Here is a 25,751-nt window from a genome sequence, read left to right as displayed (position 1 = left end):
AATATGACTGAAAACATAACTTCTCAATGGTAGTACTTAGTTCTCGAAAACAGCAAATAAATTCCACAAACTACCTGTTTTTATACCCATCCATTTTTTTATTAAATAAAAATTTGACATGCACATATTTTTCAAACACGGGAAAAATCTTTAGGGGACAGAGAACATTTCTTGAACAAAATTAAACAAGCAAAAATTCCCAGAAGTACTTAAGGATATACTAGTCTAAGATGAAAGAAAACAGAAGATCTTAGGAGGGATATATAGAGATATATTGAGCAAATGTAAAAACTTCTTATAATACTTAATTTCTTGGGAGATTTAAAAATATGTCATATATGTAGCATATATAATATATGCATAATTATATATTATATATACCTTTAGTCACTTTTTTCTTACTATACTATAGTATTATACTATAGTATTAATAGTATAGAATATATGGTGCATTTATAGTATATAGTATTTGTAGTCTAGTAATTTGTTTATTTATAGTATATTTTGTTGTTTATTTATAAATAGTATTTATATTATAGAAATTTATTTATATAGTATACATCACCTTATCTGGAAGGACTTCTATTCAAATTGATCCTCCTATTCTAATTGCTAACCCCAGCAGTATCTTTCTTACCTCTTTTATTTTCTTTATAAATTATATAATTTATGTTTTTATATAGATACATATATATTTATTCATTTTATTATCTATTTGTTTTCACTAAAATGTAAGCTAGAATATTTTTATAATTTATGTATATATATATATACACAGACATACATACATATATTCATTTATTTATATAGTAATTGTAGGGAATGAAGGTGATTAGAACTTTCAACTAAAGGCAAAATCTGAATGATAGTAGAAACATGATTGTGATCATACTATGCTATTGACTATTCAGTACAGTTTATTTAGAAAATCATAAGGTAATGACTGCTTAATATTTCTGTTACTTAAAACCAACTACAAAGCATATAACATGATGATTACAAAACCACATATATTATTTAAAATACCATGGAATAGAATTAATTACAAGTTCAAATGTTGATGGAAAATGTATAAAAGTAGACATAGTAGGAAAAAAGTAAAGCAAGATGATTTCAAACACATAGAAATAACAATACATTTTTCACCACAATAAAACAAAAACTGGAATCAATGAAAATCACATCACAAGCAAACTAAAAGTCAACACAAGCAATTAAACGTCAACAGAAACAGCAATCACTAAAATCACCCATGACTTGTTTCGTATTTGCCTTTGTATTTGCCATTCGTTTTGCCTAGACGGCACTTTTCTCGGATGTTCACATCGCTCAGCTTAACACTTCAGCCTTAGCCCAAACATCACCTTCACAGAAAAGATTTCCTGATTCTGCTGTTAAAATTGCTCACACCAACACTCTCTTTCTTACCTCTTTTTTCCTCCACAAATTATATAATTTCTGTGTATGTATACACACATACATAGTTATTTATTTTATCTGTCTGCTTTCACTAAAATGTAAGCTAGAATATTTTCCTTATTACATTCACTGATGTATCCCTAATTGCCTAGAAAAATTCATCTGACATGACAGGAGGTTAATATACATACGTCTGTTAGATGAATTAATAAATTAATGAACATATGTAGTTAAAGGATTCATGCTTGAAATTGAGCTGCTTGAATGTTAGGATTTTAACAACGTATTTTAAATTTTTTCTAAATTTGGTCATGAAGGAAAACATTTTAATTTTGAGTGGAAGAGATATCTATTAATCAAACAATAGCACCAAAAAGTCTAACCTTTTGGCCGGGTGCGGTGGCTCACGCCTGTAATCCCAGCCCTTTGGGAGGCTGAGGCGGGCAGGTCACGAGGTCAAGAGATTGAGACCATCCTGGCCAACAGGGTGAAACTGGGTCTCTAATAAAAATACAAAAATTAGCTGGACGTAGAGGCGCGCACCTGTAGTCCCTACTATTCGGTAGGCTAAGGCATGGGAATCACTTGAACCCGGGAGGTGGAGTGAGCTGAGATTGCGCCACTGCACTCCAGCCTGGCAACAGAGCGATACACCCTCAAAAAAAAAAAAAAAAAAAAAAATTTCAACTTTTAATGGGAAAAATCACTTAAAGAGAAAGCGTAAACATATTTTGTAATTGAGCTGAGACCTGTAGAATAAAAAGGAGTTACCTTGTCAAAGAGGAAACGAAAGAAGATTATAGATACAAGGAATTTCTTATGAAAGTTCCTCTGGTGAGAGAGTACATGGTGAGCACAAAGAATTGAAAGAAGGCCTGTGTGGGGAATCTCCAAAATTTTCTAGTTATGGCATGATAGCTACAAATGAGCACATTGGTAGAACTTGAGAAAAGCTAACAGATTGGGAATAATTTAAAATAAAAAGAAAATAATTGGTATTGGATTAAATATGTGAATATGGGGTTGGAGAGAGAAAGAGGTGTCATGAATGATTCCTACATCATTGCATTTGAAACTGTATAGACAGTAGCTTCATTAATTTAAATATGGACTATAAGGGGAAGAGATTCACATCAGGGAAAGAAGTTTAACATTTCAAATCTTAAGGCATGAAGGCATGATGGATAATGTGTTGAGTAAAAAACAGTTGGAAATAAATATCTGATGCTCAACATATTCAGTTTATGAACTATCTATAAATAGGCAGTTAGGAAAGTCTTGGATGAAAATGGAATTACCAAGAATGGGATTATCTAAGTTCTTAGTAAATGATATTACCCAGGGATATCATTCTGAATTTCCTACTTTGAGCACTTTGAATGCACTGTGGACAAAGAAAGGACAATGAGTCTGCAAATGAGAAAAGGAAAAGCAAGCAAAAGGCAGAGAGTAAAACAGGAAGAAGTGTTAGAGAAAATGAAAACAAGAGTAAATTGTAAGGGGTTGATTGGTAGAGGACAGCAAGGTCACTCATGTCAAATACAACTGAAATGAAGACAGAAAAAACATCTCTACTTACCAACAAAAATGTGACCTCTGGCCAAAAGCAAATTAACGCTACGAAAGGAACTTAGTTATTTCCATAATTTAGGATGCACATGCCAGGAAATTGGACTTGCGATTCGGAATCACGTGAGCATCACCCCTGGTTTTTCAAGTTTGCATTTTTAATTTTGGTTCATACTCAGAAATATAGTCTTGTTCTCAGAGGATTTTTTTCAGAACTAAATTATAAACAGATGTGAATTTTCCGTGAACATCTAGGTGACTTGCCTCTTCAGTTATTTTGGAGCTTAAACTCTCTCATTTAGTTTGGTCCTAATTTGCTTCCCAAATCATCTGCTTCAGTTGTTGATATAACCCGTGTTAGCAGTAGGGCTGTGTGTAAAACATCTGAACCTAAAACTCAAAGTTTTAATAGTATAATTATCTTCTAAGTTGTTACTTAGAATAATGCTGCATTCAAAATACAAATAATAAAAATGCCTATCATTTTAATTCTGCTTTCAGATGCAATTAGACAGTCCACCACAAGACCAGGGATGGTGGCATTTATCATTTGCAACTTTGACCTAGCAACTTTTTTCTATTGATTCTTTGCCTACAAAACCCTACTTTATGTATCAGTCAAAACCATTTTTGCCATGTATAATATTATTGTCTGTATACCTTTCTATAGTGTCTGTTCTATGGCATGTGGCTCCAAAATTTAATTTTTTAAATAGTAAAATCTTAATCTTCAATGGAATTCACATAGATGGTCAATTTGAGAAAAAGCTTTATTAATTAATAAAAATAACTTGTATATTCACAGAGAATTGCAGTCTGCAAATTTACATTGAACGTCCTTATTATAGTTAAGTATATACTGCTTTGCTTTTTGTCTAGAATAATTGGTTCTAGCTAGCACTTTTTCCAAAGTGTATGTTTCTAATCTCCATGCAATTTCCTAAATCTCCTTTTGACTGTGAACTGAAACTCCAATGACCATCTCATTCAACATTAAAAATAATGTTAATTCCCTTAAGATATAAATCCAACAAATTAGGAGTTATATTGATGCCATACTTAGATATACACAGTGAATTGTTTCAGCTGTACTTTGGACCCTGAGTTCACAGTCTTGGAAGACAGATCCAAAACATTTTTTAAAACACACATGTAGTCATTTTGATGTGTTGATACCTTGTTTCATTTTCTATTTACAGTGGTGAGAAATTAACTCATTGAAGCCCTTTAGTAGATATATTAAAGCCCAGGGGATATTATCTTCAAGCACAAGAGTTACTACATGAGGTTAGCCTTAAGAATAGTTAACTTCTGATTTCTCTCTGTATTCCCTCATGCAGAATAAGAACTGTTAGTAATGATGTTGCTAATAATATTGTGCCTCAATTTTTTTAATGTTAAAATTTAAATAACAAAAATGCTTTTAAGATCCAACTTTTGTTATGAATATTTAGATTAGGAGTTTGCTAGTGAGTATAGTTTGGTATCTTCTACTCTGACAGTTTTCTAATTAGGGAATACTCCTCTCTGTAGTTATTGGGAATATCATTTTCTATCGGGTTTCATACATTTAACTATATTTATAATTCACATCAAAACATGTACATTCAAGCATAAAAGGCTTGATTATCTCAGTTCAGGTTTGTGGTAGTATTTAAGCTTTCATTATTTTTAGGCCTCAGAGAAAAAGGAAATATCCTTACTTCTCACTTAGTTCATAATATAGCTTTGGATATCTGGATATTTTAGTTTCATTATTATCTAGAATACAAAGCAACAACTGAAAAGACAGATCAGGGTTAGGGCTGAGATAACTTGTGGAAAAAAATTATTAAAATGCAGCAAAGCCCTATATGAATGTACTGCAAAGAATCGAGGATGCATTCCTTAATATATTCTCAGTGTTTTGACAGACAACAACAAAGTCCAGAATTGTACTTTCTAAAAAAAAATCATATTTCCACAGGCAAAGAATACATATACATTCACATGTATCACGGCACAAATTTACTTAAATGGCTACAGGGTTTTATGCAGATTCTGCTACAAATGCTATTCCATTATTTGGGGTTTTCAGAAACAAGAAAGTTCAGTTAGCCTTCTTTGCAAAATGGGATATATGATACCATTCAGAAAAAGACACCTTAGTAGAAAAAAAAAAAAAAAAAACCTTAGAAAAGGAGAAAAATCTTTTTTATTTACAACGAAAATGCCAATTTTAGTACTTTTTATTTTCACTTATATATACAAAGACAAAAATAGTTACAAGACAAAAATAGGCATTAGTAGCTTAGATGTCAACAGTTCTTACAAAAATGCTTCAATATTTCAAAAAAGTTATGACTTTTCCAAACAACTCTTTGAATATATCCAGGCATCTGCTGCCTAGAAGAGTTGTTAACATTTTTGGATAAGGATATTTCCTAGCTAGCTATTCTTGAAAGCTATGCTTTGAATTATTTGATTTGAGCTAGGTGAAATGGATAACACACCAAGGGCTTTACTCTCAACAAACCTCTGTTTTAAGTTACTCTTTATGTTGGAGGTGAGGAGAGAGACACCTGATGCTTTCCTGCCATCTTACTTTTATCCAAAGTGAAAATATTTCTTTTAGACTAGCATTGTTGAGAGGAATCCTCTGCTTTTTGTAGCACTTTGAAATCAGATGTTGAAAATTCTAGAGATTTTTTTTCAAGTGAGCTAGCTTTCTATTTTACCCCGAAAATAATCCTGACTAAAATTTGTGTCAAGAATATATTTTACCCATCACCTAGCAGAGACAACTCCCTGTCACCAAAACACTTACTACTATTTACTTCTCAAAGTGTGTACAGGTTGAGCATTACTAATCTAAATTCAGAAACTCAAAATGCTATAAAACACAAACACCATAAGCAGAAAATTTCACATCTGACCTCATGTGAGGAGTTGCAGTCAAAATGCAGTCAAAAATGTGCTTTATTTGCAAAATTATTTAAAATATTGTATAAAATTATCTTTAGGCTATGTGTATGAAGTATATATAAAACATAAGTAAATTTCATGTTTAGACTTGGGAGTCATCCCAAGATATCTCATTGGTAAATGCAAGTATTCAAAAATTCAAACAATTCTATATGTGAAACATTTCTGGTTCCAAGCACTTCAGATAAGAGATGCTCTATGCTATAAAACATTATTTTACTAACAGTTTGAAAATATATAAACTTGCATGGACACATACTGCAAAAACGTATTAGATATTTTTTCCAAAATCTAATTAAAAATTTTGAAGTATTAACTCTTCTTGGTGGCCTAACATGTAGCGTTCTTTTAATAACGATAGTGTAGTATACATTATAGTTGTTTAACTCTTTTATAAAATCAATATTTAAATGAAAGGACACTCAGTAACATAAATTAATACAGCTTCTTTGTTCTTATGGTTTATATTATATCTACCCAAGAAATATTCTCTGTAAAAATATACCATACAAATATGTAATTTATATAATCATTTTATATAAACCTACCATAAACCAGAGAAAAACTATTGAATTTTATGTAATTCAAAGCATGGATGATGTACCTTAAAAATTCGAGGTGCCTCTTATTGTACTAATAAAACATATTCTTTAAACTATATTATTTGTTTATAAAGCTCCATGTCCAGGTTAAGGGAAAAAACAGTGTGTAAGTTATATTGCTAGTAGTAAACTGATATACTGAACTTTTAGGCAAGAACTTATTTCACAAAAATAGTTTTCAATGATGTCAGGAATTTTAGGACAACAATCAGTACAATGTAAAAGCACTCATTTTCTCTCAAATGGTGAGACATTTTGTATTGAGAAAAATTAATCTATCTTGAAAAATATGGTTCTTAATGAGGCACAAAACTGAATATATTCTTAAAAGATATCAAGGCTTGAAAGCATCTTATCTGTATGAGAGCTAGTTATTAGTGACAGCTTGGTATGTTAAGCTTAATATTCAATAAAACATATATTCATATGTTCATGAATTTTTCCATTGAAAGTATCTTTTTGATAAAAACAAACATTTGCAAGTTTTAAATTAAGAAACAGAAATCATTAGACCACCAGAAGTTGTATTTCGTGTAGATAAAAGTTAAATTCTAGTGGGTTTTAAAAATTATATTGAGACATATTGGTTTGCAGAAAAAATCAGAAAATTAATAAATGCTTAGCAAACGTTACACACTTTAACCTGTGTCAGTCCAATATTACTGCATTTAAATATTTATTGCCTATTTATTCTTAGCAATAATATATACCACTTTTTTTATAGTTATCAATTATTTTTTTTTAGTTTTCTAGAGTGTTTCTTTTAGTTAGAAAGAGTCACCTAAACTATATAGAATATTTTTATATTAGAAAATATCAAGTAGAACTAATAACAGTTACTAAATAATTTAGATTCAACCTTTACCAATAAAAGAAGGAATTGACAACATATACAAGTGCTTGACTACATAATATATTTTTGGATAGCTCAAATTGAGAATTAGCTTTGTGTTACACAGTATCCATCAGAAGTACTGATCACTAACACTTATAGAATGGGATTGTACATCAGGTTGTGCTTTAAGTGCTATAATTACATTGACTTACTATATGTCAAAGCAACACCTATGATGTAGGTACTATTATAATCTCATTCTATATACTGTGAAAATGAAGTATAAAGAAACTATAACTTGTCAAAGATCACAAGCCAATAAATGTTAGAACAGGGGATTCAAATTGAAGGGTCTGGATCCACAATCTGGCCTCTCCTTCGTTGTGATGTCCTACCTGCAAAGAGTTGAGCTTCTATGGAGTCACTAGGAAGCTGTCAGATTAAGAAACCCAACCTCTTTCCATAGAATGAAATGACTTAAGAGGAATGATTCTTTCACATTTCTCCAACTTTCTTCAACAATTTCTTTTTATTTTCTTACAACTTCTATCAATGTTTGCCTTTTCACTTTTCTCTAGGACTTTTGTTTTATGGTGGAATAGTGCAGAGTGGCTGGGCCATTTGGAGTTAGTTTTCAGAAACAGGAGAGATAAAGAATGAAGCGCAAGCCTTCCATCCAAAAAAAGTCCTGGAGACCTTTCAACTTGTCTCTATTTCAACTCTCATTGATCCAACATAGTCAAGGCAAGCAGACAAGTGAGAATTTATGTTATTATTGTGTTCTTATTTTAATCATTTGTTACATTTTGGAAACATCTGAAAAGGCATTTGAGATGTCATGAAGAGGTGTTACTTCTGAAAAGATGAAAATGGTGCCAAATACACCAACAGTAGATTTATAGCTCAACAAAGATAAATATAGCCTCCTTCAGACACAATGAATTATATTTACCAAATGAGAGAGGCAAAAATTTTTAATATGGATTTAATTAAATCCATCCGGGGCCACATGCCATGATTGAATTTAAGAGTTATTCAAAATAATTTTAAAATATTTATTTTAAGGGTAGAGTTACTGACATATTATTCAAAGTTACTTCTCATGCTGAAATCAACTTTCTTCTAATGTCATCACAAAATATGTATAGCCAAGTCTAATAAGAGATGATAAAATTTAGAGGTAAATAAAAAAATAGCAATATTTCACACATTAAGCTACCATGTAAGACTGGGACTGAACTGAATGCAGTTGCAGCCACATTTTAATTGTGGAATCACTTGGAATTATTTAATCACATGGAATACAGAACTCTTGAGTTGGAATTGAACATCTACATGACAACAAGTAGTAATGAACCCAAAATTTCATCTCAGTTTTATGGACTGAAGAAATCTGAGTTGATCTCTGAGTTCTGTTTTTCTTATTCTTAAAAATTTGACTAAAAGGCTATTATCAGAAAAGATAAAAGACAAAAACTGTCATAAATGTAGAGAAAAGATAATCCTTATATATTGTTAATGGGAATGTAAATTGGTACAGCCATGATAGAAAACATTATGGAGGTTCTGCCAAAAATTAAAAATAAAATTTCCATGTGATCCAACAGTCACAGTTCTGGATATATATTCAAAGGAAATAAAATTCAGGTCTGAAAGAGATGGCTGGATGTCATGTTCATTGCTGCATTATTCACAATAACTGAGATATGGAAACAACCTACATATTGGTCAACAAACGAAAGGATAAAGAAATGTGGTACACACACACACACACACAAACACACACAGACAATAAAATATTATACAGCCTTAAAAAAGAAAAAACCCTGTCATATGTGACAACAAGAATGAGCCTAGGGGACATTATGCTATGTGTAATAAGTCAGAAACCAAAAGACAAATACCGCATGATTTTACTCATATGTGATACCTAAAAATATCAAACTCACAGAAGCAAAATAGAATGGTCATTGCTGGGGGTTGGGGTAGAAAAAGTAGGTGGCCAGGCGCGGTGGCTCACGGCTGTAATCCCAGCACTTTGGGAGGCCGAGGCAGGCTGATCATGAGGTCAGGAGATCAAGACCATCCTGGCTAACATGGTGAAACCCTGTCTCTACTAAAAAAATACAAAAAATTAGCCGGGCGTGGTAGCGGGCACCTGTTGTCCCATCTACTACTCTGGAGGCTGAGGCGGGAGAATGGCATGAACCCGGGAGGTGGAGCTTGCAGTGAGCCGAGATTGCACCACTGCACTCCAGCCTGGGCTACCGAGCGAGACCCTGTCTCAAAAAAAAAAAAAGAAAAAGTAGATACGGTTGGCCTAAGGCTTTCAAAGTTCAGTTATTCAAGCTAAATAATTTCTAGAAATCTAATTACAGCGTGGTAACTATAGTTAATTATATTCTTATTACATACTTGAAATCCGTATAGAGTTAAGTTTAAGTACTCTCACCACACACACATAGACACAAACATAGTGTAACTGTGGGAGATGATGGATGTGCGAATTAGCTTAATTGAAGGTAATCATTTTTCATTGTATGCATATATCAAAACATCATGTTGTACATCCTAAATAGATACCACTTTTATTTGTCAAGTATACTTTAATAAAACTGGGGGAAAAAACTTTGAATAAATAAATTAAGCCTGATAATATTGCCCTTTTCTGTGTTTATACAGTTCTCTGTTAAACAACATTAAAAGATGAAAAACAATAAAAATAATTTAGTCTTTTTGCTATTTTAAAAAATTTTTCATTTCCAAGTGTTTTGTCCTTGTTCATATGGTATAAGAGATTGCCAAGGGAATTTGAACCAGTTCTCCAGCTCTACTTGCACTCCTGAATATATCTATACTCTTCTGGACTTAGTCACCTCGGTGACAAGCAGACATTTAATCTTTATATAAGAAAAAAATAGACAAATAAATCTCCCTTTTAAAAACTTGTATTACTCAATCAGAACTTCTGGAAATAAAAGACACATTTAGGGAACTATAAAATTCAGTGGAAAGTTTTAACGACAGGCTATACCACATAGAAGAAAACATTTCAGAGCCGAAAGACAAGACTTTCAATTAAGCCAATCAAACGAAAATAAAAAACTAAATTAAATTAAAAATAAAGATCAATGTCTGTAAGAAATATGGGATTATGTAAAAAGGTCAAACCTATGAATCTTCCTGAGGTTGAAAAGAGAGCAGAAAGTCTCAAAAACCTATTTGAAGGACTAATTGAGAAAAACTTTCCTGGCCTTGTTAAAGATTTAGACATCCAAATACAAGAAGCTCAAAGAACTCCTCCTGTGAGAGTCATTGCACAAAGGACCTCACCAAGGCATATAGTCTTTGGGCTATCTAAAGTCAATATAAAGGAAAGAATTATAAGTGCAGTGAGACAAACGCATCAAGTAACCTATATGAGAAAACCTATCAGAATCACAGCAGACTTCTCAGCAAGAATCTTAAAAGCCAGAAGGGATTGGGGTCCTATCTCTAGTCTCCTTAAGCAGAATAACTCCCAGCCAAGAATTGTGTATCCAAAAAAACTAAGTTTCATAAATAAAGAAAAAATAAAGTCTCTTTTAAACAAACAAATGCTGAGAAAATTTATCAACATTACACCAGACTTGGAAGAAATGCTAAAAAGAGTTCTAAGTCTTGAAACTAAAGGTTGATATGCACCAGAAGAGAAAGTCTTGAAAGAACAAAATTCACAGGGCTAATAAAACAATAACACAATGAATAATACAAAGTCATTAGGTAAGAACGTGATGACTGTAACAGTACCTCATATCTTAATATTAAGGTCGAATGTAAATGGTCTAAATACTCTACTTAAAAAATACAGATTGGCAAAATGTATTTAAAAATTACAAACCAAATATCTACTGTCTTCAGGAGACCCACTTAACACATGGGTATTCTTACAGATGCAAGGTAAAGGGGTGGAATAAGATATTTTATGCAAATGGAAACCAAAAGCAAATATGAGTAGCTATTCTTATATTAGATAAAAACAGCTTTTAAAGCAACAACAGTTAAAAGAAAAGATGAAGAAGGTTATTCTATAATGGTAAGTAGTTCAACTCAACAAGAAGATATAACAACTCTAAAAATGTATGCACCTAACCCCAGAAAGAGTGAATAAAGCCCTACTAGACTTAAAGAAAGAATTAGACGCAACACAATAAAGTGGAGAACATAAACACTTCACTTACAGCACTAGACAGATCATCAAGGGAGAAAGTCAACAAAGAAACACCACATTTAAACTGCACTCTAGAACAAATGGACCTAACAAATATTTACATAATATTCTACCCAAGAACTGCAGAATATATACTCTTCTCAGCACAAGGACATGATGCAAGATCGACCATATGATAGGCCACAAAAAAAGTGTCAATAAGTTTTTTTAAATCAAAATCATATTAAGTATCTTCTCAGACCATAGCAGAATGAAACTAGAAATCAATTCGAAAAGAACACTCAAAACTATACAAACATATGAAAATAAAACAATCTGCTCCTGAATGATTTTTTGGTTAACAATAAAATTAAAATGAAAATTTTTTCAAAAAATTCAAAATGAATGATAACACGGGTAAGAGTTTTCAAGACCTGTGTTGTACAGTAAAAGTAGTGCTAAGAGGAAAGCTAATAGTGCTAAATGCCAACAGCAAAAGTCTAAAAGGTTATAAACTGGCAACCCATTGTCATGCCCCAAAGAACTAGAGAGAAAAGAACCAATCAAACCCAAAGTTAGCAGAAGAAAAATAAAAATAACAAAATCAGAGCAAAACCAAATGAAATTGAAAAAAATACAAACACACACACACCCCAAACAAAAAATTAATAAAACAAAAAGCCAATGCTTTGAAAAGATATAATTAAAAGATCACTAGCTAGATTAACCAAGAGAAGTTTGATTCAAAAAATTTCAATTAGAAATGAAAATGGAGACATCACAACTGACAACACAGAAATACAAAAGATAGAGACTACCATGAACACCCCTAGGCACACAAACTGGAAAATCCAGAGAAAAGGGATAAATTTCTGGAAATATACAACCCCCACCTCTAGCTTGAATCAGGAAGAAATAGAAATACAGATCAATAACAAGCAGTGAGATTAAATCAATATGAAAAAAACTGCCAAGGGCAACAAAAAAGCCCAGGGCCAGATTGATTTACAGCTGAATTCCATCAGACATTTAAATAACTGATAACAATTTTACTGAAACTATTCCAAAAGATTCAAAAGGAGGGAATGTTCCCTGATTTATTCCATGAAGCCAGTATTAGCCTCATATCAAAGCCAAGAAATGACACAACAAAAAAAAAAAGAGATAAAACTACAGAACAGTATTCCTGATGAATAGAGATGTAAATATGTTCAATAAAATACTGGCAAACTGAATCCAATAGCATATCAAAAACATAATTCACCATGACCAACTGGGTTTCATTCCAGGGAGGTAGGGATGTTTGCAATACTCAATACAACGTGATTAATCACATAAACAGAATTAAAAACAAAAAACATATCATCATCTCCATAGATGTAGAAAAAACATTTCATAAAATCCAGCACCTCTGTAAGATAAAAACCCTCAATAAACTAGGCATAAAAGGAACCTACCTGAAAATAATAAAAGAAGCATATGAAAAAACCCACAGACAACATCTTACTAAATGGGGAAATGTTGAAAGCATTTTCCCTAAGAACTGGAACAAGAAAATAATGCACACTTTCACTACTTCTATTTAACATAGTACTGGAAGTCCTAGCCAGAGCAATTAGGCAAGTTAAAAAAAAAAAGCACCTAGATTAGCAAAGAAGTAGTCAAACTATTTTTGTTTGCTTATGATATGATCTTACACTCAGAAAACCCTAAAGAGTCCTCCAAAATACTCCTGGATCTGACATACAAATTCAGTGAAGTCTTGGGTTACAACATCACTGTACAAAAACAAGTAGCACTATTATACACTAATAATGACTAAGCTGAGAATTAAATCAAGAATTAAATCCCTTTACGATAGTTAAAAAAAAATACCCAGGAATATACTTAGCCAAGGAGGCAAAAGATCTGTAAAAGGAGAACCACAGAACACGCTGAAAGGAACCATAGCTGAAACAAATGTGAAAATACATCCCATGTTCATGAATTGAAATAACTAATATTGAGAAAATGACCATAATGCCCAAAACAATCTACAGATTCATTATAATTCCTATCAAAATCCCAACATTATTTTAACATATTTAGAAAATTCAATTCTAAAATTTATGGAGAATCAAAAAAGAGCATTATAGCCAATACAATCCTAAGCAAAAAGTATAAATCAGGAGGCATCACATTACCTGACTTCAAATTCTTCTACAAGTTTGCAGTAACAAAAACAGCAAAGTACTCGTATAAAAGTAGATACACAGACCAATATAACAGAATCCAGAACCCAGAAATAAAGCTAAATATTTATCTCCAATCAGTCTTTGACAAGGTATATTAGTCCATTCTCACACTGCTATAAAGACTTGCTCGAGATTGGATAATTAAGAAAGAAAAAAGTCTTAATAGACTAATGGTTCCACATGGCTGGGGAGGCCTCAGGAAACTTACAATAATGGCAGAAGGTGAAGGGGAAGTAAGGCATTTTCTTCACAAGGAGGCAGGAGGGAGAATGACTGCAGAGGAACTACCAAATACTTATAAATCCATCAGCTTTCATGAGAACTCACTCACTATCATGGGAAGAGAATGGGGGAAATCACCCCCATGATCCAATTACCTCCACCTGGTATCTCTCTTCACACATGGGGATTATGAGGATTATAATTCAAAATGAGGTTTGGGAGAGCACACAAAGCCTAACCACATTTCACCCTTGGACCCTACAAAATGTCATGTTCCTTTGACATTTTAAAACCAATTATGCTTTCCCAGTGGGCCCCCAAAATCTTGATTCATTCTATTATTAACCCAAAATTCCAAGTCCAAAGCCTCGTCAAGAAAAGGCAAGTCCCTTCTGCCCAGAAGCCTGTAAAATCAAAATCAAGTTAGTTGCTTCCAAGAAACAATGGAGGTACAGGTATTGGGTAAATGTTTCCATTCCAAATGGAAGAAATTAGCCAAAACAAAGATGCTACAGGCCCCATGCAAGTTCAAACACTGCAGGGCAGCCATTAACTCTGTAAGATTAATCTGAAATTATCTCCTTTGACTTAATGTCTCACATCTGGGTCATGCTAATGCAAGAACTAGATTTCCCAGTTTTGGTCATCTCCAACCCCGTGGCTTTTCAGGGCACAGCCCTCTTCCTGGCTGCTTTCCTAGGCTGGTGTTGAGTGTCTGCAGCTTTTCCAGGAGCATGGTGCAAGCTACCAGTGGATCTAACATTCTGGGCTTTGGAGGAGAGTGGCCCTCTTCTTACAGCTCCAATGGGCCGTTTCTCAGTGGGGACTCTGTGGGATTCCCTCATTTTCCTTCCATACTGCCCTAGCAGTGGTTCTCCATGAGGACTGGACCCCTGCAGCAAACTTCTGCCTGAACATACAGGTGTTTCCATACATCCTCTGAATTCTAAGTGAAGCTTCCCAAACTTCGATTCTTGACTTCTGCTTACCCACAGGCTCAACACCATGTGGACGCTGCCAAGACTTGGAGCTTGCAGCCGCTGAAGCAATGGCCTGAGCTGGACACAGGCATGTTTTATCCATGGCTGGGAAGCAGGGCATCAAGTCCTGAGACTGCACAAAACAGCAAGGTCCTGCATCCAGCCCACAGAATCATTTTTCCTCCTAGGCCTCTGGGCTTGTGATGGGAGGGGCGGCCATTAATACCTCTGATATGCCCTGGAGACATTTTCTCCATTGTCTTGGTGATTAACACTGGCTCTTTATTACTTCTGCAAATTTCTTCAGCAGGCTTGAATTCTTCCCCAGAATATGAGTTTTCCTTTTTTTTTTTTTTTTAAATAATATACTTTAAGCTCTGGGATACAAATGCAGAACACGCAAATTTGTTACATAGGTATACACGTGCCATGGTGGTTTGCTGCACCCATCAACCCATCATCTACATTAGGTATTTCTCCTAATGCTATCCCTCCCCTAGCTCCCCACCTCCTGACAGATCCTGCTGTGTGATGTTCCCCTCCCTGTGTCCATGTGTTCTCTTTGTCCAACTCCCACTTATGTGTGAGAACATGCAGTGTTTGGTTTTCTGTTCCTGTGTTAGTTTGTTGAGGTTGATGGTTTTCAGCTTCATCCACATCCCTGCAAAGGATATGAACTCTTCCTTTTTTATTGCATCAGGCTGCCTGTTTTTGGAACTTTTATGCTCCGCTTCTCTTTTAAACATTAGCTCCACTTCCAAACCATACTATTGTAAATGCATAAAACTGAATGCTTTTAAGAGCACTCCTGGCACCTCTTGAACACCTTGCTGCTTAGAAATTTCTTCCACCAGATACTCTAAATCATCATTCTCAAGTTCAAAATTTCACAGATCTATAAGGTGGGGCAAAATGCCAGCAGTCTCTTTGCTAAAGCATAGCAAGAATCACCTATACTCCAGTTCACAACAAATTTGTCATCTTTATCTGAGACCACTTTAGCCTGGACTTCATTGTCCATTATCACTATCAGCATTATGGTCAAAGCCATTCAACAAGTCTCAAGGAAGTTTCCGACTTTCCTACTTCTTCCTGTTTTCTTCTGTGCCCTCTAAATTGTTCCAACCTCTGCCTGTTACCCACTTCCTAAGCTGCTTCCACATTTTCAGGTATCTTTATAGCAGCACTCCTCTCTATGCGTTACCAACTAACTGCATTAGTTCATTCTCACATGACTATAAAGAACTGCCTAAGCCTGGGTAATTTGGAAAGGAAAGAGATTTAATTGACTCAAAATTCCACATGGCTGGGGAGGCCTCAGGAAACTTAAATTTATGGTGGAAGTCACCTTCTTCACAAAGTGGCAGGAAGGAGAATGAACACAGGAGGAACTACCAAACAGTTATAAAACCATCAGATCTCATGAGAACTCACTCACTATCATGATAACAGCATGGGAGACATCATGCCCATAATGCAATTACTTTCACCTAGTCTCTGTCTTGACATGTGAGGATTATGAGGATTAGAATTCAAGATGAGATTTGAGAGGGGACACAAAGCATAACCATATTACAGAGCATATAAAAATGTTAATTTGAAAGAGATCATCCTATTCAATATATGATGCTAGGAAAATTAAATATCTACATGTAAAATAATAAAGCTACAGCTCTGTCTCTCACTATATAAAAAGATTCAAGATGAATTAAAGTTAAATATAAGACCTGAATCTATGAAAATTCTAGAAGAGCACCTAAGAAAATCTCTTCTGAACATTGGCCTACAAATATATATATATATATATTGTGAAGGCCCCAAAAGGAAATGCAATGAAAACAAAAATGAGACCTAATTAAACTAAAAGGCCTCTGCACAGCAAAAGAAATAATTATCAATGTAAACAGACAACTCACAAAATGAAAATCAATTGAAAACTTTGCATCTGACAAAGGACTAATATCCAGAATCTACAAATAACTCAAACAAATCAGCAAGAAAAAAACTAAAAAATCTCATCAAGAAGCAGGCAAACGATGTAATAGACACTTCTCAAAAGAAGAAATAAAAAAGGCCAACAAATACATGAAAAAACGTAGACATCACCAAGCATCAGGGAAATGTAAATTTATTTCTTCTCAAAAGAAGAAATAAAAAAGGCCAACAAATACATGAAAAAAGTAGACATCACCAAGCATCAGGGAAATGTAAATTAAATCCATAGTGAGATATCACTTTACTCCTGCTATAATTTCCATAATTAAAAAGTCAAATAATAATAGACTTTGTCATGGATGTGGTGATAATGGAATGCTTACACACTGCTGCTGGGCTTGCAAATTAGTAAAACTTCTAAGGAAGACAACATAATGATTTCTCAAATAAATAATAATGGTTCTACCATTCTATCCAGAAATCTCACTACTGGGTATCTCCTCAAATGGAAAAAGTCACTATATCCCAAAACACCCACATGTATATGTTTGTCACAACAAAATTCACAATTGGAAAGATATAGAATCAATCTAAATGTCTTTCATTTGTTTTAAGGATAAGGAAATGTGGTATATATGCATTATAAAATATATTACCATAGAAAAGAATCAAATATTCTACTGCAGAAAATTGGATGAAACTGGAGGCCATTATTCTAAGTGAAGTAACTCAGGAATCAAAAATCTAATACCATATGTTTTCACTCGTAAGTGGGAACTAAATTATGGGTACATTAAGGCATACTGAGCGGTGTAGTGGATACTGGAGACTCAGAAAGGAGGAGGAGTGTGAGGGATGAAAAACTGCCTATTGGGTACAATGCACATTATTCAGTTGGCAGGTGCACTGAAATCCTAGACATCAGCAGTATGTAATTCATTGATGTATTCAAAAACCACTTCTACTCCTAAAGCAATTGAAATGAAATTTAAAAAATAAGTGTGTTACTTATATTCTGAAGATTCCCTCCAGCCTAGTTATCCAAAGTAGACAAATTGAGAATTTTTTTTGTTATCCTCTTTCAACTATTTTAATCAACTAATTTTTTATCTTAATATATTTCAGAGAGACAATTTTTATCATCTGCACTACAATCTTTATGTGTTCTTTTTCCTACTTTGATGTTTCTCCACTCCGTTCTATTTATCTATGTATCTCACAGGTAAAAATATATAATCCTAATTTAAAATGTTACCACATTTCTTTTCTTTAAATCAACTCTGACTAATTAAAGATATAAATGTTTGTGTACAGAAACATTTATAGATACTTGCATATATATGGATTAATATATACATACACATATATAATATACATTACATTTATACAAATATATAATGCACACATACATTATATATTATATATATGTTATTATATGTGTGTGTGTGTATTAACCCATTATATATTTAAGCTCTGTAATTAGAGATGGCTTTAAAACAACTACACCTCGGTAGCAAGGAGTGCACCTGGCTTATTTGTCTTGGTTTCCAATATTTTTCTTTCTAATAAAAGGAACCAGAGATACTTGGAGAAATAGCTGATTCTTAGACTGGGGCAAGAATTAAACAACATGAGTCTAGAGCATCTGATAGTGCCAGAAAGTAAAATGCTCAAGATAACAACAACTCTAATAACAATAAAATCCACAATAAAGGGACATGTCAAAGGAAAAAATGAGCCAAATGAAAGACTTTGCAATGGCCGAAGCTAGAACAGTTTCTGAAGCAAAATAAATACAAGTAAGAAATAAATAAATATTATTTCATACTGATATAGATTATTGAATGATACATTAATAGGGGATATAGACAAATCTCTCTGCAGACAAACTACAAATTATTTATGTAGATATTCTGTCCTCCAAGTGGTGGAGCATAAGTGTGGACCACTACTTAAGTGTGGACCACATAGTGACTTTCTTTCAAAGAGGCTAGTATGTAGAGGGAAATGAGGAGTTACAATGGGTGAACCTGAAATACACTATGTAAATCATGTAATAAGTAAAAACATCAATAGTGGTAAGTCATGTTGATAGCATGTATCTTTGATACAACGAGAAGGGCACTTTGTCTCTGTAATCTTTATTCCCAAAACCTATAACCACAATCAAAACATGAGGAAATCATCAAGCAAATTCTACGGGAGGATATTTTATCAAATCCCTGACCAAGATTCCTTAATACTCTCATTAAGCAAACCAGAAAAACTCTCATTAACAAATAAGAAAAGTCTGAGAAACTATCATATTTAAGAATAGCTTAGAAGGTATGAACACAAAACATAATATAATATCCTAGACGGAAAGCTAGAACAGAAAAAAAATCATGTAAAAATTAAGAAAATTTGGATAAAATGTACTTTTCAGCTGGCACTAATATGTCAATATTGGTTCGTTAGCTGTGACAAATTTGCTACACTAATACAAGATGTGATTCTTTATGTAAATTTGAAAGTATTCTGAAATAAAATGTTTATAAAAATAAGAAAAAATGATTCTTAGATAATTCTGAATATAGATGATGACAAAACCAATAAAAAACATGAAAACATAATTAGAAACTTTAACAGTGAAATAGCTACAAACTAAAACCAAAAGCCTTAAAATTACCCAGAAATTATGGACATAAATGGACTTAAATGAGGAAAGTGTTGTTCTAACCTCATGTAAGTTTCTCAAAATCCTAAGAAGACATTTTATTCTTAAAGTATGATCTACATGAAAATGTAATTCAATTGTCTTTGATAGAGATAGCAAGAACAAGAGGTAGAAGCATGAATGGCATGAGAAAATGTGAGGAGATAATTTTAAAATCTTCCCACAAACAAAAGTGAAAGCCCAGACCCAGATGTGTTAGCAGGTGACTTTTATCAAACATTAAATCATACAAATTTTTTAATGTTCTTCCAAAAAATTACCCAGTGGCATTTATCCCACAAATGCAAGATTGGGTAAACATTTGAAAATCAATTAACATAGTAAGTCCGTTGATAGAAAAAGCATACACACAGGAAAAAAAAATGTATTATTACCTCAATAGACACATGGAAACTATTTGGCAAAACCTAGCACCCATTCATGATAAAAACACTCAACAAAAAAGAATATAAAATAAATTATTTAAATTGGTTAAGATCTACATAAAACCCATAGCTAATTTTAAAAATAATAAAAGACTGAAAACCAGAAACCTTCCTAAAACCAGAAACAATTGACAAAAGTCTACCAGACTAACCAAGAAAAAATTAAAGAGACATTTACTCTTATCAGGAATGAAAGAAGGCATTAAAAGTATCATTGACTAAAGACTCAAGCCAAACAAAATAGACAACTAGATGAAACTTATAAATTCCCTAAAGGCAAAACTACCATAAATCACTCAAGAATAAATACATAATACAGTCTCTTAAAGGACTTGAATTGCTATACAAAATCTTCCAAAAAAAAAAAAAAAGTCTCCAGGGCTTAATGGTTTCATTGGCAAATTCTATCATAAATATAAGAAAAAAATAATAGCAATTATACACATTCTCCAAATAGAAAATAAAGGGTATGTTTGCAATTTTACTCACCTATCATCATATGAAAATTGGTCATAACATCACTATTCAGATGACACTGCTGATCCCAACTCAATGCAAATATCTGGCCAGATGTTTTATGTTCCCTGAAATTATGGTTAGCTGTAGAATTTAATAATCACTGATATATTTGAATATTTCACTTTTTCTGGTTTACATATACTTCAGGACTAGGTGGCAAATTATAAAGTCTATAAAGAAGTTTCAACAATAATTATGTGTAGTATTAAAGCAGGCTTTCCTCAAGGGTATTTCTACTTTACTTAACTCAAACGTCTTTGACCCAGACCTGGGTGAGAGACAACAACTATCTACAGTGGTAGTTAAGTTCCATTTCTCTTCCAAAGGCATGAATAGGTGGTACTTTTCTGAGTTTAAACAAGTTTAGTTATACCTTTGTGAGTAGATGAACTCTTCATTTCTTTCCTAAGAGTTCCATGATTAAGTAACTATATCCAAAGTTTATAGCATATGTACCACTTGCTGAATTAAGATTAGCATGCTTACCCTACATCTTCTTAAGATAACCTTATACATATGTTTATTTTTAGTTACGTAAAGCATGTGGACTGCGGTGTCTCAGTCTCTCTCTGTTTCTGTTATAAGACTGTTTGTTTAAACATTTATCTCTTACATACACAACTTTAATAATAATTTTTTAAAACTGCAAAAGTAATTTTATTTATTTAAGAATTTTGGCTTATATTTACCAGTTTATTCTTTGTGACATGAAGAAAGGGATGTTTTTTGAATCTTGGGGGAATATTGCTTATGACAGATCTAATTCAAAATTCTAGTTGTTTAAAGCTAAAACACCAAATCCTTTATTAATTGGCCCATGGTAGCAGATATGTTGACATCAGAGCATTAATCTTACTAAGTGCAAGCCCTCAGGTGATTAGAGGCTGTGGATTAGTTTTATTCTTCTTTCCATAAAAACCATGTGCTTCAAATTTTTCTTATTCTGGACTACAAATGGGTATTTGCATTTCTTTTATTAGATCTTAGTGCAGTAAACAATTCCAACTGTTGTACATTTTTCTATTTTCTGTTGCCTCATGACCATGATCAATTTCTTAATTAGTATTTTTGTTTTGTTAGCAATCCATAGAAACATATTGTGAATAACAAAATAATAATGATTTTAAAAATAAATAAAAGTTTACAAGGAAAGTTATAAAACTGAAGGAAGGCCTGAATATAATTATATTAGGCAAAAGCAGACATAGAGTGACTTCTAGAATTCCATAGTCAGAAAATAATTTCTTAGATTTAATGTAGACCACTTGTTGATACTGGATTTTCACTAACTTCCACTGAGATACCTATATCATTTATCACTACTTATAGTCATGTATCAATACATAATTAAGTAAGATCATTTGAAAAAAAAGAATGGCTATATTTGGTCAGCTACACATTATAGACAAGTCCAGGTACATTCTAGAGTATTTGCCTTCTCAGTATTTCTGTGTTTCAAAAACAGGCATGTAGAAATGTCTGGATCTGCCACATGCCTTATGTCAGCCGAATGGTCAATCTCAGTCCATTTCTCCAGACATAAGCTGTTCTACTCCCCACATACCCCAGTAGACTTCTCAGGGCAATGGAGCTCCTCTGGGAGCCAAGTTTCTGGTATGTTTTTGCAAACAGGCTCAGGTTTTTAACAGTTTCTCTTGTACATATAATGAAACTACATTCATCATTTGTAACAATTTAACCTAAGTTTAATTCCCTTAAAATCTCGTTACAAGCTTTATGAGCTTGTAAAACTTAGGTTAAATTGTTACAAATAAATCTACAAACCTTGTAGAGCTCTTACTCCCTCTCATGTCACAAGTTTCAATATGTATTTTCTCTTATCTAAGTGTGCTTTAAATATAGTAAAACTTCTTTATTACTACATAAAAGTAAAAAAAAATTCACTAAAGTTAATAATATCCTCTTATTAGCCAATTTAGCTTTTTCAATTAAAGAAAAGAGAGAGTGGGGGTTGATGGCAAGATGGCCGAATAGAAACAGCTCAGGTCTGCAGCTCCCAGCGAGGTCGACGCAGAATTGGGTGATTTCTGCATCTCCAACTGAGATACCAGGTTCATCTCATTGGGACTGTTGGACAGTGGGTGCAGCAGACAGAGGGCAAGCCAAAGCAGGGTGGGGTGTCGCCTCAGCTGGGAAGCACAAGGGGTTGGGGAGTTTTCTCTGCTACCCAAGGGAAGCCGTGACAGTGTGAGCCTAAGGAACTCTGGCACAGATACTACGCTTGTCCCATGGTCTTCACAACTCACAAACCAGGAGATTCCCTGTGGTGCCTACCCCAACAGGGTCCCGGTTTCAAGCACAAAACTGGCTGCCATTTGGGCAGACACCGAACTAGCTGCGGGGGTTATTTTTTTCCATACCCCAGTGGTGCCTGGAACGCCGCCAGCAAGACAGAACCATTCACTCCCCTGGAAAGGGGTGCTGAAACCAGGGAGCCAAGTGGTCTGGCTTGGTGGGTCCCACCCCCAACGGAGCCCAGCAAACTAAGATCCACTGGCTTGAAATTCTCACTGCCAGCACAGCAGCAGTCAGAGATCAAACTGAGATGCCCCCCGCTTGGTGGGGAGAGGGGCGTCTACCATCGCTGAGGCTTGAGTAGGCGGTTTTATGCTCACAGTGTAAACAGCCACTGGGAAGTTCCAACTGGGTGGAGTCCACTGTAGCTCAGCAAGGTTGCTGTGGCCAGATTGCCAGATTTATCTTCTCTGGGTAGGACATCTCTGATAAAATGTTAGCAGCCTTATTCCGGGTCTGATAAATAAAACCCCCATCTCCCTGGGACAGAGCACCTGAGGGAAGGGGTAGTTGTGGGCACAGCTTCCGCAGACTTAAACATCCCTGCCTGATGGCTCTGAAGACAGCAGCAGATCTCCCAGCACAAGCGTTCAAGCTCTGCTAAGGATCAGACTGCCTCCTCAAGTGGGTCCCTGACCCCTGTGTATCCTGACTGGGAGATACCTCCCAGTAGTGACTGACAGACACCTTATACAGGAGAGATCTGGCTGGCATCTGCCAAATGCCCCTCTGGGATGAAGCTTCCAGAGGAAAGATCTTTGCTGTTCTGCAGCCTCTGCTGGTGATATCCAGGCAAATATGGTCAGGAGTGGACCTCCACCAACTGTAGCAGACCTGCAGCAGATGGGCCTGACTGTCAGAAGGAAAACTAATAAACAGAAAAGAATAGCATGTCCACTCAAAGACCCCATCCGAAGGTCACCAACATCAAAGACCAAAGATAGATAAACCCTCAATGATGAGGAGAAACCAGCTCAAAAAGACTGAAAATTCCGAAAACCAGAATGCCTCTTCTACTCCAAAGAATCACAACTCCCCACCAGCAAGGGAATAAAACTGGACAAAGAATGAGTTTGATGAATTAACAGAAGTAGTCCTCAGAAGGTGGGTAATAACAAACTCCTCTGAGCTAAAGGAGCATGTTCTAATCCAATGCAAGGAAGCTAAGAACCTTGAAAAAAGGTTAGACAAATTTCTAACTAGAATAACCAATATAGAGAACATAAATGACCTGATGGAGCTGAAAAATACAGCACAAGAACTTCTTGAAGCATACAGAAGTTTCAATAGCTGAGTCAATCAAGTGGGAGAAAGGACATCAGTGACTTTAGATCAACTAAATGAAATAAAGAGAGAAGACAAGATAATAAAAAAAAGAATAAAAAGAAATGAAAAAACTCTCCAAGAAATATGGGACGATGTGAAAAGACCAAATCTTCATTTGATTGGTGTACCTGAAATTGATGAAGAGAATGGAACCAAGTTGTAAAGTACTCTTCAGGATATTACCCAGGAGAACTTCCCCAACCTAGCAAGACAGGCCAATGTTCAAATTCTGGAAATACAGAAAACACCACAAAGATACTCCTCAAGAAGAGCAACCTCACGACACATAATTGTCAGATTCACTAAGGTTGAAATGAAGGAAAAAATGTTAAGGACAGCCCGAGAGAAAGGTCGGGTTACCCACAAAGGGAAGCCCATCAGACTAACAGCAGATATCTCTGCAGAAACCCTACAAGCCAGAAGAGAGTGGGGGTCCATATTCAACCTTCTTAAAGTGAAGAATTTTCAACCTAGAATTTCATATCCAGCCAAACTAAGCTTCATTAAGCAAAGGAGAAATAAAATCCTTTGCAGACAAGCAAACGCTGAGAGACTTTGTCACCACCAGGCTTGCCTTACAAGAGCTCCTGAAGGAAGCACTAAACGTGGAAAGGCACAACCAGTGCCAGCCACTGCAATAACATACCAAATTGTAAAGAACATCAACACTATGAAGAAACTGCATCAACTAATGGGCAAAGCGAGCATCATAATGGCAGGATCAGATTCACACATAACAGTATTAACCTTAAATATAAATGGGCTAAATGCCCCAATTAAAAGAACAGACTGGCAAATTGGATAAAGAGTCAAGACCCATCAGTGTTCTGTGTTCAGGAGACCCATCTCATGTGCAAAGACACACATAGACTCAAAATAAAGGGATGGAGGAATATTCACCAAGCAAATGGAAAGAAAAAAAAGCAGAAGTTGCAAAACTAACTCTGATAAACAGACTTTAAACCAAAAATATTAAAAGAGACAAAGAAGGGCATTACATAATGGTAAAGGGATCAATGCAACAAGAAGAGCTAACTATCCTAAATACATATGCACCTAATACAGGAGCACCCAGATTCATAAAGCAAGTTCTTAGAGACCTACAAAAAGATTTAGGCTCCCACACAGTAATAGTGGGAGACTTTAACACCCCACTGTCCATATTGGACAGATCAATGAGACAGAATATTAACAAGGATATTCAGGACTTGAACTCAACTCTGGACCAAGCAGACCAAATAGACATCTACAGAACTCTCCACTCCAAATCAACAGAATATACATTCTTCTCAGCACATCATCACACTTATTCTAAAATTGACTACATAATTGGAAGTAAAACACTCCTCAGCAAATGCAAAAGAATGGAATTCATAACACACAGTCTCTCAGACCACAGTGCAATTAAATTAGAACTCAGGATTAAGAACTCACTCAAAACTGCAAATATACATGGAAACTGAACAACCTGATCCTGAATGACTATTGTGTAAATAATGA

The sequence above is a fragment of the Pongo pygmaeus genome, chromosome 5, assembly GCF_028885625.2.
Source record: "Pongo pygmaeus isolate AG05252 chromosome 5, NHGRI_mPonPyg2-v2.0_pri, whole genome shotgun sequence".
In the NCBI taxonomy this organism is placed as follows: Eukaryota; Metazoa; Chordata; class Mammalia; order Primates; family Hominidae; genus Pongo; species Pongo pygmaeus.
The sequence above is the reverse complement of the archived record's forward strand: the minus strand, read 5'-3'. Positions refer to the sequence as shown.